Here is a 13,000-nt window from a genome sequence, read left to right on the forward strand (position 1 = left end):
TGACCCTCAGATCTCAGCTTCCTGAGTAGCTAGGATTACAGGTGTGAGGCATTGGCACCTGGTTTTATTTATCTTTGATGGCTGCATGACAGATGAACTTTAGGCTATTACTCAGGACCAACAAAGTTAATCCACCAAAAAGCACAGACAAGAAACAGGGGAGAGATGGGAGAGTTCTTTCTCTGCAAATCCCTTACCTGAGCAAACCTAGGTCCTGGGGATGAATGGACTTGGAGGCATTAGAGTGACAGGGAGGAAGAGGAAGAGGTGAAGCTTCAGAGTGAAGCCCGCCTCCTACTTCCTTTTCCATCTTTCTTTGCTTTTTCTTCTTCTAAAATTTCTGTTCTCTGCAGAGACCCAAGCATCCAGAATAGAAGCTCCCAGTAGGTTTATCTACTCATTTATCCTTCTCTGGGAACAATTGCTTTGTTAGCATTGAAAAGATTTATTCATCCCATCTTTGTTTTCACCCTTGTGGGCTTTCTGCTTATTATTGGCTGTTTTTTTGTTTGTTTTCATGCTTTTTCTTTTTGTACCAGTCCTGGACACTGTCCCTGAATTATTTTTTGCTCAAGGCTGGCACTCTACCACTTGAGTCACAGCTCCACTTCTGGTGGTTTCTTTTGTTTAATTTTTTTGGGGGGGGTCCAGTGGTGGGGCCTGAACTCTGGGCTGTGCGCTGTCCCTCAAGTATAGCACTCTACCACTTAAGCCACAGTGCCACTTCCGGCTTTTTTCTTTTTGCTTCTGTGGTGCTGAGGAATTGAACCCAGGGCTTCAGGCATGCAAGGCAAACGCTCTACCACTGAGCCACTTTCCCAGCTCCATCATGAGATTTTTATCTCCAATTAATCACCCCAGAAAGCCAGAAATGGAGATGTAGCCCGAGTGGAAAAGTGGTAGCCCTGAGCAAAACAAACAAACAAGCAAAAAAGATTCAGGGACAAGCCCAGACCCTGAGTTCACGTCCCAGTGCCAGCCTCCAGAGAAGACAACAACAAAATAAAGCAGTATGCTACAGCACACTCTTCTACAGATTTGGTAGAGATGTGCTTGACCTTCATTCAAATGAAGAGAATCTTTTAATTTTCTCTGCTTGATGCTGCTCAGTGGGGCATTGGGGAACCTCTCCTTTCTCTGCGGGTGTCAACCATTCACATTGTATGGTGAAGGTTACAGTGAAAGTTTCCACTGGGTTACCATTCCTCGGCCAAAGCTGTCTTATATAATTGAGTTTTCAGCTCTCTCCAAATCTATTTTGAAGCTCTTCTGACCCATTTCCTCTCCTGGGAGATTGGTCCTTCTAGAACACTTCACCTGGATGAGTTTTGCTGGTTGGTCTCACATGGAAAGGGGCCAGTGAACTACTACACTTGAATGTGTTTGGCTGGGTTGGGTCAGTGGGAGGCAGGAAGGAGGCCTAGGTGCTTCTCTAGTGCTTTCTTGATTCAGTGTGACACTGGTAATCATCGTGGGTTCCATCTTTGTGGCCCCTGATGGAGGGCCCCTGGTGCACAAATCTGACTCTCTGTGGACTCTGATAGCACTTCTTCTGAGCTTTCATCTCCTTTGACCTCGGGGAATCCACAGCTCTCTTTTGCTGCCAATCTCCATGTGGCTCAGTGGCCCTTGTTTATTCTTTAATCTCCTACCCATCACTTCTTTCTTCCAGTTGGTTCACAAAAGTGAACTGAATTTGTGTGTGGGGGGGGGGTGTACAAGTACTTAGACTCTGAGTCTCTCTTGCTTGTTTTGATTTACTCAAGAGAGCTCCACTTCTTCCTTTTTGGTCAATTGGAGATCAGAGTCTTACAGACTTTTCTGCCAAGGCTGGCTTCAAATCTTGATCTTCAAACCTCAGCTGCCTGAATAGCTAGGATAATAGGCATGATCTACTAGTACTGGGCTTTCCATGGGGCATTTGTTTCCTGCTGAGACCTGGAGCAGATGCTCCTGCTGAATTCACTCCTATGTGTTCCAAGTTGTTTTTTGGTTATTTCACAACTGATAGGTCCAGCCCATCACCAAGATTATCACATTTGCTGCCTTCCCCTGGCACACATCGTTGCCCCTCCCTGAGTTCTTGGTCAACTAGAATTGTGAGGTCATTATAATGAGGACATTCTTTTTGGAACTTGATTTCAGAACTAGTTTACCCAGGCTACAGGCCTGTCACCATCTTAAGGACTGTTTATGAGTAAGATCCTGTATTCCTTCATTCTCAACTTTCTGCTCTGTTAAATGAGAGCATCATAGCTTTCCTTTCAAGCTAATTACTGCCAGGATGAAGTGAATTGACATACATGGCAAACTTCATACGGGACAGTGCTTAGTGCTTCATACGGGTGGCCTTCATTGTCAAGGTAACCATGCTTTACATACAAGAGCAAACATTTGAACTAAACACAACACTTGTCTTTTATAGGATGTCGATTGTCTCATGGGCACTGCAAACAGTGATGCTGTGGTGCTTTCTGGAGCCAGGTATCTTGGGAAGGAAATGGTGAGCCATTTTGTGTGTGTGTGTGTGTGTGTGTGTGTGTGTGTGTGTGTGTGTGTGTGTGTGTGTGTGTGTGTGTGTGTGTGTGTGTGCGTGCGTGCGTGCGTGCACATGTGCACGCATGCATGCACATGTGCACGCATGCATGCACGCACGCACGCACAGGTGCATGTTCTGGTCCTGAGGCTTGAACTCAGGACCTGGGCACTATTTCTGAATTTTTCTACTCAAGGCTAGTATACTACCCCTTGTGCCACAGTTCCACTTCTGGCTTTTTGGTGGTACATTGGAGATAAAAGTCTTAAGGACATTCCAGCCTGGGCTGGCTTTGAACCATGATCCTCAAATATTAGTCTCCTGAGTAGCTAGGATTACTGTTGTGAGCCATCAGTGCCCGAATTGTAATTGTCTTTTTTTCTTTTCCCCAGCTTTGTTTGAGTTTTCTCAGGTGCTCCCTAATGTGTGATGGAGTTGTATGTGAAAAGATGATTATAAGCAAAAATATTGTGTGTTGGAAAATGTGTTTAATTCACCCTGACTACTGGATATCTTTGCCGAGCAACAGTGTGCTAGAGTGGTTAGTTATTAACTCAGAATTGCTGGGCTGATCTGAAGTTGTAGGTACTGTCTCTTTTCAGCTTTGCAGGAGAAAATCCCATTCATCAGCCTGAGAAAAGATTCACATTGAAAATTCAATATATGAGCCAAGTACTGGTGGCTCACATCTGTCATCCTAGCTACTCAGGAGGCTGAGATATGAGGATTGTGGTTCAAAGCCAACCCAGGCAGGAAAGCCCATGAAACTTTTATCTCCAATGAACCACCAAAAAGCTATGTGAAGCTATGACTCAAGTGGTAGAGTGTTAGCCTTGATCAAGGGACAGTGCTCAGGTCCTGAGTTCAATCCCCAGGACTGGCAAACATGTGTGCATGAGCTTACCCTCCAAATTCAAGATATGATTTCTACTAAATTTTCTGCAATCTATTAACAATTCAAAAGAAACCATAGTTGGGATAATATAGGCAGGGTAAGGTAATAGGGAAGTTAGAAAATATATTCAAAAAATTAAGCTGGAATTAGGAGTGAGGGTATAACCCGCCTAAAAAATAAACAGTCTGGCTGGGTGCTGATGACTCACACCTTTAATCCTAGCTACTCAGAAGACATGAGAGCTGAGGATCCTGGTTCAAAGCCAGCGTGGGCAGTAAAGTCTGTGAGACTCTTATCTCCAGTAAACCACCAGAAAACTGGAAGTGGCACTATGGCTCAACTGATAGAGTGCTCGCCTTGAGCTGAAGAGCTGAGGGACAGCACCCAGGACCAGAGTTCAAGCCCCACATCAATAACAACAAATAATGGGCTGAAACACAAGAAGTTGAATCAACTGTTTCAAAAACCCACAGAACTGCCTTCTTTCTAACACTTTCCTTTTCTTTTTCTTTTTTCCACATGTAGAGTAAACATTTCTGCCTCAGAGAAGTAAATAGGTATGGGAATAAAAAGTGACTCTTTCTGGTAAATCTATGACCAGAATGAATATCTTAAATAGGATCACGAAAAGCAGACTTCCATGTCACAAAACTCCTTTGCCAATCCAGATCCACTGTGCCACTCTTGCATAACAGTAGCAAAAAAAAAAAAAAAAGAAGTAAAACAATAAAAGGATAATAGAGAAATTGCTAGGCTACCCTTCATCCAAGTGACCAGTTTGTGAATGAGGAGCTCCAACCCACATAGAGACATGAAGGTCACCTACGAAGCCCCTAATTCTCTGTTTGGCAGAAGCCGTCAAATTCTCCCACTCCTGGCAACTGGCAAGGTACTATCAGCTAACTTGTGTGAGGTTTTGTGAATGACTTCAAGCTTGTATTGTTAATCTAATTTCCTCAAGGGTCACAGTGGGGCATGGAAAATCTAGTAGGGTTCCCTTTTCTTTCTTTTTCTTTCTTTTTTTGTCAGTCATGGGACTTGAGCTCTGGGTCTGGGGACTGATCTTGAGCTCTTCAGTTCCCTACCACTTGAGTCACAGCACACTTCTGGTTTTCTGGTGGTTAATTGGAGATGAGTCTCACAGATGTTCCTGCATTGGCTGGCTTTGAACTGTGATCCTCAGATCTCAGCCTCCTGAGTAGCTAGGATTAAAGGCATGAGCCACCAGTGTCCAGAGGGTCCCTTTTCTATTTGGGAAATCTCTTTTCCACATACCTTCCCAGAGATACCTAAGAAACTACAAACAAAACTGGATTATTTTGTGGTCCTTGGGATTGAATTTAAGGTCTCACATTTACCAGGCAAGTACTCTACTATGTTACCTACACCCTCAGTCCTGTTTACTTTTGGGGTTTCTTTCTTTCTTTGTTTCCCTCAGATAGGGGTATCATGTTTTTACTCCTACTGACCTTGGACCACAGTCATTCTACCTTTGCCTCCAGAGTAGCTGGGATTATAGTCATGCATTATCATGTCTGGATTTTTTTTTTAAGTATTTGTATTATAGTTTGAATTCAGGGCTTTGAGGCTCAAGGCTGGCATTCTACCCCTTGAGCCACACCTCTACTTCCTGTCTTTTGCTGGATGGTTGGATATAAGACTCAGAGGGTTTTCTGTTTGGGCTGGCTGAGAATTTGACCTTCAGATCTCAGCCTCCTAATAGCTAGTAGTACATATGTGAGCCACCAGTGTCTTTTCCTCCTCCTCCTCCTCCTCTTCTTCCTCCTCCTTCTCTCCTCCTCCTCTTCCTCCTCCTCCTCCTGCTCCTCCTCCCCTCCCCCTCTTCCTCCTCCTGTTCCTCCTCCTCCTCCTTCTCCTCCTCCTCGTCCTCCTCCTCCTCCTCATTCTTCTCCTCCTCCTCTTCCTCCTTTTTCGGTAGATTCTCACTAAATTTTGTCTTGGCTAGCCTTCCACTATGGTTCTCCTATCTCTACCTCTAGAGGAGTGAGTCAGCATAGCTGGAAAGGAAACAGAACTTTTGCCTGACTCACTGTGGTGACAAGATCAGCAGGAATTCATATCGTCTCAACCTTCTCTCAACCCTTTCTAATTCATTTCTTCCCCCTTCTAAATTCTGTGTGTGTGTGTGTGTGTGTGTGTGTGTGTGTGTGTGTGTGTGTGTGTGTGTGCATGTGTGTGCGTGTGCATTTATAATTCTGCTAGTACTAGGGCTTGGACTCAGGGCCTGGAGCTCTCATTTGGCTTTTATTGCTTAAGACTGGTACTTTACCATATCAACCACAGCTCCATTTCCAACCCTTTTTTGCCAGTCGTGGGGCTTGAATTCAGGGCCTGGGCACTGTTCCTAAGCTTCTTTTGGTCAAGGCTAGTATTCTACCACTTGAACCACAGCGCTATTTCTGGCTTTTCTGTGTATGTGGCCCTGAGGAATTGAACCCAGGGATTCAGCCATGGTAGGCAAGCACTCTACCACTAAGCCACCTTCCCAGCTCCTGTTCCCAATTCTTTGCTGATTCATTGGAGATCAGGCTCTCACAGACTTTTCTGCCTAGGCTGGCTTCAAACCGAGGTCTCTGCCTTTCTGAAGAGCTAGGATTATAGGCATGAGACACTAGCATCCAGATTCAGGCCATGGGTTTTTTGTTTTGTTTTGTTTTGTTTTGTTTTTGCTTCTGATCCAGATTGTAAACATGTCTTGGATGGATTTATATCCTGCTTAGGGCCATAGCCCACACAGTACAAAGTAGAGTTTACCTTCACTTGAGGTGAATTCTCATGGGCATTTAGTGGTGAGGATTACATAGTGTGGGCTATTATAGGACCCAGGCAGTATGTGAGAAAATGGGAAAGCGCACAGCAGAGACCTTGGCATCTCTTTGATGGCCACAGAAGGAAAGTGTGGGTTTCCTCCATCTTGACATAAGTTCCTTTTTGGATTCTCCACGTGTGAAGTTCCTCTTAAGCGATCCTTCTTTGATCTCCAACAGAACGCACTTTGTAGATCATCTCCATCCTTGACCCCCTGTGCATCTCCTTCCCACAATAGCCAGGTGTTCTTCAGAGATAATGCCATCTGCACAATATCTTTGTGTCTCCTTCATGTCCTTCAGAAGTTGGGGTGGGGAGGCTTCAATCTTAGAGACCTATAGCATCCCTGAAGGGCCTTTGTTGCTTTTCCTTGAGATAAATGTGTGCCGGTGTCTCTGGGCAAAAGGGATCAAACTTTGCACAGTGATTTTCAGATCAGTTCAGCCTCCCAAGTAGCTAGGATTACAGGTGTGTATCACTGACACCTGGCTGCATTCTTTTTTTTTTTTTTTTGTCAGACTTGGGGGTTGAACTCAGGACCTGGGCACTGTCCCTGCGATCCTTTTGCTCAAGGCTAGCACTCTACCACTTGAGCCACAGCCCCATATCCAGTTTTTTCTGTGTATATGATCCAGAGGAATCCAACCCATGGCTTCATGCATGCTAGGCAAGCACTCTACCACTAAGCGACATTTCTACCCTTGCATTCATGTTTAAGGATGGTTTTCTTTCTCTTGTCAGCCCTCTTGCCTTCTTGTAGTTTCCTGAGAACCTTAATTCCTTTCTCCTGAACACTAACAGTTTCTCCTCCAAGTGGAAAAGAGATGGAAAGTATTCAGAGTTTCGTAATGCTTTCTTTTGGCTCTATTTTTCTTCTATTGATTTCTTTGTAATTAAAAAGGTCATAGAAATGTGAGGGGCTGAGAAGGTGACTCAGTGGTAGAGTGCTTGCCTTGCATGCCTGAGGCCCTCAGCACCACATAAGCAAAAAGAAAAAGCCGAAAGTGGCACTGTGGCTCAAGTGTTAGAGCGCTAGCCTTGACCTGAAGAGCTGAGGGACAGCGCCCAGGCCCAGAGTACAAGCCCCACGACCGAGGCCAAAAAAGAAAAAAAGAAATGTGAGAGAAACGGTAGAAAGATGGAAGGGATCCTAATAGATGAGATGGGTGGAATATGGTGAATAATGGTGAAAGCATGTGGTTGTAGGGAATGTGGACTGACAATCATTCCTTCAACCTGAGTTTTTGGGGAAGGGAAGCCAAAGGCCCAGGGAGGGGACTTGAGTGGCCTGTGGAATTTCTGTGGGCAGGGCTCTCAGCGAACAGCACCCCTGGTGGGCAAATCCAGTGTAGCAGAGCATGTTACTTTGGGAAGCAAAGAACTGTCTGGCCTTGGGCTCCCCTCTCACCATGCAGAGATAGGAGAAATGAAACAACCGGGGGCATTTTTTAGATACAGCCGTAGAATGCATACATCTCTCTAGAGAATCAGCCTCTGTGGGAAGCTGCTGGTTTAGCTCAGAAGTGAAGGGTTGGAGAAGAAAGGAGGGAGAAAGAGCCAGGGATGTTGGTTTCTTGTTTTTAGCTCTGTTAGCGTCTTCTGTGCTACTGTTACTAAACCGTATCCTAGTAATAAACACTATCCTAGTGTTACAGTTATTAAAAAAATTAGTTCTGGCTCTAATCCTAGCTCAGGAGGCTGAGATCTGAGGTTAATTGAAAGCCAGACCAGACAGGTTACTTTTGATAAACAACTCAGAAAGCTGGAAGTAGTCTTGTAGCTCCAAGTGTATATCGCTATCCTTGAGAACAAAGAGCCTCAGGTAGCTCCCGGGTCAAGCTTCAGGATCTGTAAAAAATCAAAAAAAAATTAGAACTGGGTACTGCAATCCTAGCTACTTAGGAGACTGAAATCTGATGATTATAGTGGGAAGCCAGCTCAGATAAGAGTGTCTGTGAGACTTTTATCTCCAATTAAACACCAAAAACCTGGAAGTTGTGCTGTGGTTCAAATAATGGAGTGCTAGACTTGAGCACAAAAGGTAAGCACCCAGGCCTTGAGTTCAAGCCCTAGGACCAACACAAACACACACACACATACACACACACACACACACACACACACACACAGAGCTGTGCTGGCATGAGCTCGTCAGTCTTTTCTCCTTATGAGATTTTTTTCATTAATATTTACACAATATTTTATTATTTTCATTCAGGTGAAATCTTTCCTTAACTCTCTGAGTGGAGAAGAATTAGAGGCTCTAATATTTGAATTAGAACAACTCAGAAGCATTTTCCCTAGCAGAATTTTTTGAGGAAGAGGAAGAAGAGAAAAAAGGTAATATGAAAATTCAGAATCGGAGTGGGAAGATGCAATGTATTTATTTTTACGAGAGTATTTATTATTACTAGGGTATTTATTATTACTAGGGTATTTATTATTATTATTATTATTACTAGATTATTTATTATTACTAGAGTAATTTGTGTGTTTGTGTGTGTGCACGCACAACACCTGTGCTGGTCCTGGGGCTTGAACTCAAGGTCTGCTTGCTGTCCCTGACCTTCTTTGCTTAAAGTTAGACCATTAAGGACTTGAGCCACACCTCTACTTCCAGCTTTTTTTTGTGTGATTAGAGATAGGAGTATCACGGAGTTTTCTTCCTACGCTGGCTTCCAACTATGATCCCCAGATCTCAGCTGCCTTAGTAGCAGTCTGACAGGGATAGCCACTGGTACCCTGCATCTCTCTCTTTTTTGCAGTAAGAATTTTCATGTAGAATTCTTTTTGCAACTTTCCCCCATCTAGGTGTTCAAACACGTCAGCCTCTTGCTTATGTCTTCTTTTTTTTTTCCCTGTCAGACTTCTCTTATCATCCCTCATACTGATATTGTTCATACACCCCTGCCAGTGATTACAGTTAAAGATTGCTCTTTTCAGAGTTTGTCCTCAGTTTGGCTGATGTTTCTTTATATCTCTGGATACTTCATCTGTGCCTCATGACTTGTGGGATCCTTAATTCCATCTTGAATTGAGGCAGAAAAGTTGGTAGTACCTAAAACGTGAGTGGCACTCTTCCCCATCCCTGCCTCCACAATTTAAAGCCTGTATCTCTTAGAAAATATGAATGTTGAAGCTGCTCATTTTTTATAGTAATTAAGTAATGTGGCAATTAGTATAAAATGTAATTTCTGGACAAATGAATCTTAAGGGTTGTTTAATTTTAACATTTAATTAGATATATTTCTAAGACATATTCTCTGCTAATTGGCTATTTTAAGAAAGTGGAATCCAATGAACTAAGTTTTGTCTTTTTTTTTAAAGCTGGTCCTAGGATTTGAACTCAGGGCTTGGATGTTGCCCTAAGCTTTTTTGCTCATGGGTAGTGCTCTACCACTTGAACCACTGCACCACTTCTGGCTTCTTCTGAGTAGTTTATTGGAGATAAGAGTCTCACAGACTTTTCTGCCTGGACTGGCTTTGACCCATGATCCTTAGATCTTAATTTCCTCAGTAGCTAGGATTACAAGCATGAGCCACCAGTGCCTAGCCCATTTGTAGTGTTTAAATGAACTATTTACTTTGCCATGAAATGACATTTTCACTCTGAAGTATACAAGTGGTCATAGAGACTAGAATTTTATTTGGTGAACATTTCTTAAAAGTGAATGAAATGAGCCTTTACAACGAGAAAAGCAACGATGTATGAGTCATGATACACATTCAAACTAAGTTTCAATTTTGTAGAATGTATTTATTGCTCTGTTGAGCTTTGTAGCTTCCCAGTGCTGTTTACAGTCTATGCTGATGAAATCTGTGTTGATAATAACAGCTATATTCATTGATTTCAGGACAGTTGGTCAGCATTTGGAAGATTTGTGTGACTCAGTGTGAGTATTTTCCCATTATTTAATGTGTGATGTTAGCAAATCATGTACAGGCAAAAGAAAAGAAAAGACTAACTGATTTTAATTTAATACATCCAAGCAGAAAATCTTATGGTATAGCTTCAGGCTAATTGCTATGTATCTCATTACAACTAAATTTTAAGAGATGACCACTAGTTGAGTTTTAGTGTAATATTAAGGAGTATGCCAGCATTAGCTTTATTGATAATCTGAGAAGGCAACTAAAATACTTCTTCCTTTTCTAACTAAGTGACTTTGTAAGGTAGTTTTCCTGCATATACTTGAAACAACATAACCCAACAGACAGTATAAAAGCAGATGAGAGAATACAGGTGTCTTTCATTAGGCTAAAGGATGAAGAGATTTATTAAAGATGTAAAACAATGGGACTATTCTGCTGAAATTTTACCTTTTTTGGAAAATACAGTGTTTTTCAATAAGCGTATATTAATAAGTAGTGTTTCTTTTCTTTCTTTTTCTTTCTTTTTGGTGAGTTGTGGGGAGTAAACTCTGGGCTTGGGTGCTGACCCTCAGCTCTTAAGCTCAGTGCTAGTATTCTACCACTTGAGCCACAGCACCACTTACAACTTTTTCTGCTTATGTGGTGCTCAGTAATTGAACTCAAGGCCTCATGCATACAAGACAAACACTCTACCACTGAGCCACCTTCCCATCCCCAGTGTTTTTGTTCTTAAGTTTACAAAACTACCATAAGCACTTGAGTTCTAAATTTTCTTTTGTTTGGGTTGTGAAACTAGGACTCAATACCTGATGCTTTGTTCATTAGCTGAGTTCTACTTTTTAACATATCTGTCTGTTTCTCTCGTGTGTGTGCGTGTACATGCTAATGCATGTGTATCCCCTATTTTTTATTTAATTTATTTATTTTTGTGCCAGTCCTGGGGCTTGAATTCAGCACTTAGGCATTGATCCGGAGCTGCAGTCTACCACTTGAGTTATAGTTGTACTTCTGGGTTTGTTTTGTTTTGTTTTCTGAGTGGTTTATTGGAGATAAGAATCTCATTGACTTTCCTGCTCCAGCTACCTTTTAATAGCAATCTATAGATCTCAGTCTCCTGAGTGTGTAGCCAGGATTACTGGTGAGAGCCACCAGTTCCTGGCTCTACTTACATTTTTTTTTTGTCGGTTGCGGGGCCTAAACTCTGGGTCTGGGCACTGTCCCTCAGCTCTTCAGCTCAAGGCTAGCGCTCTCTCACTTGAGCCACAGTGCCACCTCTGGCTTTTTCTACTTATGTGGTGCCGAGGAATCGAACACAGGACCTCATGCATGCAAGGCAAGCACTCTACCACTGAGCCACCTTACCTTTTTAATTAGCTCTTTGGGAGCTCTCAAAATTTAAGAGTATTAAGAGTCCTGAGACGAGCATGTTTGAGAGCTGCCAGATTAAAATTTTCCAAATGTCAGTGCTTTTAAAGATGGCTCTCTGTTTTACTTCTTTGAACTGTCAGTGTGCTTGCCACTGATATCTCTAAACCTCATTTGATTTTTTTCTATTTCTCATCAACTGTAAAATAACTAGTCTTCAAGTTTTCTACAAAGCAAATATTTCTCAGTGAGAAACTTTTCTTACTCCTTTAGTATGGATTTTATGCAGACTGGGACATTTTCTTTTTTGTTTGTTGTCTTCAGCATCGTGTTTAAGAAGTCATACTAGACAATTGTATAACATCTTACTAATAAATGATTCCTTAGTCTATGTAAAAGCTTGATTCCTGATTAGAAAATGTTTTCTGACCAGGTACTGGTGGCTCACACCTGTAAACCTAGATACTCAGGAAACTGAGACCCCGGATCTGGGTTTAAAGCCAGCTCACCAGCAAAGTCTGTGAGACTCTGATCCTCAGGTAACTACCAAAAGCCCAAAGTGGAGCTGTAGCTCAAGTGATAGAGTGTTAGATTTGAGCTGAAGAAGCTCAGGGACAGCACCCACACCCTGAGTTCATGCCCTAGGACTTGCACAAAAAAAGAAAAAAAGATTTTTTGAACATAAGTTCTTAATGTTCTTCTGAAGTATTGAGATGGCATTTAACTATGATGGGCTTTGGAATTATCCACTGAGTCAAAATAAAGATCTGTCTTTTACTAAAGCCATGTGACCTGTGATACTGAGCTCTTTTCTCATCTGTAAGGTAACCCAATCTAATTCCTTACAGGTTGTTAAAATAAGTACTAAATGAAATACTTTATTCAGAGGCTGGGAAGGTGTCTCAGTGGTAGAGTGCTTGCCTTGCATGCATGAGGCCTTGGGTTCGATTCCTCAGTACCACATAAGCAGAAAAAGCCAGAAGTGGCACTGTGGCTCAAGTGGTAGAGCACTAGCCTTGAGCTGAAGAGCTGAAGAGCTGAGGGACAGTGCCCAGGCCCAGAGTTCAGACCCCGAGACTGGCAAAAACAAAACAAAACAAAACAAAAATGAAATAATGTATTCAATAAGTGGCATAATAGTCATAAGCAAGGGATGGTAATTATTTTAATGATTCCAAAGATATAATAGATTAAAAAATCTGCTTTTTAGAAGTCTTAACTTAGGAAACACATAAAGCCATTGTGATGTGTTTAGATAGTTGCATTCTTTCTAATTAGTCCTCAATATGACAGTTGTGTTATTTATAAACTTTTTTGTGCAATTAACTGCATTTGTTCATGTAATCAGCATCTGTTTGGTGTAGGAATGGGAATCCTGAACTTTAAATACCATTCAGAGGACTCTGAGGGATTTTCTAAACAGTTGGATTTTTGTCTAATATATTCACCAGAAATGACTCTGAAAAGTGACTCCTGCCCAACTCCTCTCACTCTGTGCCAGC

The 13,000-nt window shown here is 42.3% G+C and overlaps 1 long non-coding RNA gene across 1 annotated transcript; it reads left to right on the forward strand.

Moving 5' to 3' along the window:
• Positions 1-2,147: 2,147 nt before the first annotated feature.
• LOC138841294 (uncharacterized) lies at positions 2,148-12,023 on the forward strand. The gene is made up of 6 exons (XR_011376375.1): positions 2,148-2,197; positions 2,426-2,503; positions 3,957-4,320; positions 8,479-8,600; positions 10,115-10,153; positions 11,932-12,023. It is a non-coding gene; the product is annotated as an uncharacterized lncRNA (long non-coding RNA).
• The last annotated feature ends 977 nt before the right edge of the window (positions 12,024-13,000 follow it).

Source organism: Dipodomys merriami, unplaced genomic scaffold (assembly GCF_024711535.1).
Source record: "Dipodomys merriami isolate MVZ:Mamm:240054 unplaced genomic scaffold, mDipMer1.0.p SCAF_3123, whole genome shotgun sequence".
NCBI lineage: Eukaryota > Metazoa > Chordata > Mammalia > Rodentia > Heteromyidae > Dipodomys > Dipodomys merriami.